Here is a 3,462-nt window from a genome sequence, read left to right on the forward strand (position 1 = left end):
GGGGGGCAGAAGAGGGGAGGAGGGTCCGCGTGGGCTCCAAGCGGGCGGGTTTGGAGCCCCACGTGTGAATTCACCCGTGCGTGATGCGGACGGGTACAGTGAGAGCGGAGGATCCCAATGGGACCGAGTGGCACGAGCTCCCGCCCCACGTGGATGAGAAGAGTGGTGACGAACGCTACCTTGGGGGACGCTGGGGAATTTTCAGAAGTGGTCCCAGGGGCGGGGCCCTCCCAGGTGCTACTTTACAGTGTATCCAGCGCCTTCACGCGGGATCTCCCGACACTCCTGCAAAGTCCAGGTTATAATCTCTTCCGTTTTTCTGTCGAGGAGACGGAAGTTCCGAGGGAGCCAAAGGGAGGCGAGTTACGGGACTGACTCAAGGTCTCACTGCCAGCGGGAAGCAGAACTCAAACCCAGCGCCTCAGACCCCTCATGGCACCCCATCTTCTTAACTCATGTCTCTAGTAGTCACAGCCTTCCAGCGACTGGCAGGCCAGTAAGTAGAAGAGGCTAGCCCCAGGCGAAAAAGTGGCTCAAGCCTGTAATCCCAGCACTCTGGGAGGCCAAAGCCAGAGGATTGCCTGTGCCCAGGTGTTCGAGACCCGTAACTCCCGCAACTCGATGAGCCCTCGTCTCTACAATAAATTAAAAAATTAGCCAGGCATGGTAGCGAGTGCCTGTAGTTCTATATAGTTGGAAGGGTGAGGCAGAAGGATCGCCTGAGCCCAGCAGGTCGAGGCTGCGGTGGCCGTGAGCCTGCCACTGCAGTCCAGCCTGGGTGACAGAGTGAGACTCCAACTCAAAAAAAAAGTAAAGAAAAGAAAAAGAGGCACCTTAGAAATGACTAACCGGACAGATGCCACGCAGGGGAGAGGAACTGAAATTCTCAACCTGGCCTGGGACAAGCTTAATGGGTTGGCGGACATGGGGATATTGTGCAATGCTGTGTCTTCCTATACTTTCTGGCCTGATTCTCATGAGACTGTGGCCCCTAAAAGTGTATATGGTCTGTAGAAAACACAAAATGGGATTTTTAGGTTAGATTAGGAAGAACTTCCTGAGTTAAGAGTATGAAGCATACAAACACATGTTCTCAAGAAGAACCCTTCAGCCTTCTGCCCTGTAAGCTTGTGAGCCTGTATTGGGGCTGCTCTGAGGCCCTCCAGCTTGGGTTCAAGACCTTGGTTCAGCCCAGGCCCCTGAGGTAGACAGCAGGTAGGGTTGGGTGACAGCCTGGGGACAGCAGGAGCTGGGACTGAAGGCCTCTGACTTGCAGGAATTTCTGAGAAACTGAAAGATGTTTCTTGCAGCATCAGCCAAAGTCGTGAAGATCAAAATAGTGAGAACTTGGTGGCAATGAATGTCCAGCACCAGAGACAGGAGTTAATGACCCTGGGGAGATGCAACTGACGGAATGGCAGTGGCTAAGTCCATGCAGCCAAATGGAAAACGTTTATGAGATGGGGTCAGGTGAAAATTAGGAAACAAGCATGCGCATCCTATAATTATAGCCATATAAACTATGTATGCTGAAGTGTGTATGTATGAAGTCTGCAGGGAAGCTCGGACTTGGAAATGGGTTAGGGTAGGGCTGACTCAATATGGATCAGCCACCCTTGCAGTGGTCGTTACTGTCATTCTCTTTCTTTAAAAATCAGATGACAGCCGCGAGCAGTCACTCATGCCTGTAATCCCAGCACTTTGGGAGGCTGAGACAGGAGGATCACTTGAGCCCAGGAGCTCAAGACCAGCCTAAGCAACATAGTGAGACCTTGCCGCTACAAAACAAATTAAAAAAAAAAAAAATTATCCGAGTGTAGTGGCAGGCACCTGTAGTCCCAGCTACTGGAGGAGCTGAGGCAGAAGGACTGCCTGAGCCCAAGAGGTCAAGGCTGTGGTGAGCTGTGATCGTGCCACTGCTCTCCAGCCTGGGTGACAGAGTGAGACCCCGACTCAAAACTTAAAATAAAATAAAAATGAGACAACTGAGGTTCAGAGAGATGAGTTGTCAGGCCACGGTCATCCAGGGGATTTTTTTCTTTTAGTTGTTGTTTCTTGGCTTCAAGTTTTTTTATACTTTCTTTTGCAGTTACAGTTTCCATTTTTCACACTTTCAGCTTTGCTATCTTTTTTTTTTAGTAGTCATAATACATTTATTTTTAAAGAGTGGGGTTCCCAGTCCTGGTTCCACCACTACTAGTTGTGTGCTTTGGGGTAAGTCACCATTCTACACTTCAGTTTCCTCATTTCTAAATGGAATAATAATAACAATAATAATAATAAGGTAATAACATGAACTCCAGAGGATCAAACGAGGTCATGGGTGTGAGTGTGCTTAGTAAGCTGGGGAGATGGTCCAAGCTACTTCATCCCTGGGTGACTGCCCATGGCAGCCCCTCAATCATCGGGGTCATTCAGTGGTCTCTCTCCCTAGGCACACGGTGCCTGGCATAGTTTCACATGTGCCAGGCACTATGCCTGGGCCATTTGAAATAAACAAGTCCAGTCCAGCCCAAGCCAAGCCTGAGTGTAAGGAACCATCAAGGAGCATCATGTGGGACTAAGAGAGCGTTAGGTCTGCAGTCGTGGGGACCTGTGTTTGCCATCTCTAGCACAAACTTACTGTGTGACTACGGACAAGCTTCACCCTTCGCTAGACAAGCTCCACCCTTCGCTGCACTCAGCTCTATAGCGAGGACTCTACTCACTGCCCACCACTTGGGCAGGAGAGTCACTTTGAAAATGGTGGAGTCAGGTGCACAAGGAGACTTGCACAGAAGGCTGTGAAGTATGGGCTGGTATCTTGGAATCAACCCCAGGGCTCAGCAAACAAACACAGCCAAAACAAACAACATGGCGTTGTCCATATGGTGGGATGTGGGCTACTACGGGGCGAGCTTGCAGTAGGGCTCTGCTTACTGACTCGGGAAGTCGTCCAGAACACAGGTGCAGAGCAGAACCGGTGTCTGTCACAGAGCTCCGTGTGTCTCTGGGGAGGTGCTGGGTCTCCCGTGCTTCCCACCTCCCTCTACCCTCCTGAGCAAGGGTACACCCCTTGGATAGTTCCTAGTCATCCTCCTGGCAAGTTGGAAAACCTGGGGCTGGATCTCAGAGACCGGATATGCACTCTAACTGGCGACTGAGTAGGTGTGGCCTCCTGCAGGGTGCAGGTGAGGGGCAGGTGCAAAGTCCCTTCCAGCTCTGCCGTTGTTCTGGCTTTAGTGCCCTGTCTCTGTCTGACTGGGGTGTGTCGTGACCATGGCAGAGGGGGATCATCATGTTGACAATGGTGACATAGAGTAGATGAACCATTTCAAAACAAAATCCATGGTGTGATCTGTGTCATGGAATACTGTATTACAAGGGCAGAAGATAAAACTTGCAAAGATGTTTCCTTTCTCCTCTCCTTCAGGCACATGACTAAGCAGCTGGGCGCAGGTGTTTCAAGCTTGTGTCCACAGA

This window comes from Carlito syrichta, unplaced genomic scaffold (assembly GCF_000164805.1).
Source record: "Carlito syrichta isolate Samal-C Ts95f unplaced genomic scaffold, Tarsius_syrichta-2.0.1 Scaffold314760, whole genome shotgun sequence".
Classification (NCBI taxonomy): Eukaryota; Metazoa; Chordata; class Mammalia; order Primates; family Tarsiidae; genus Carlito; species Carlito syrichta.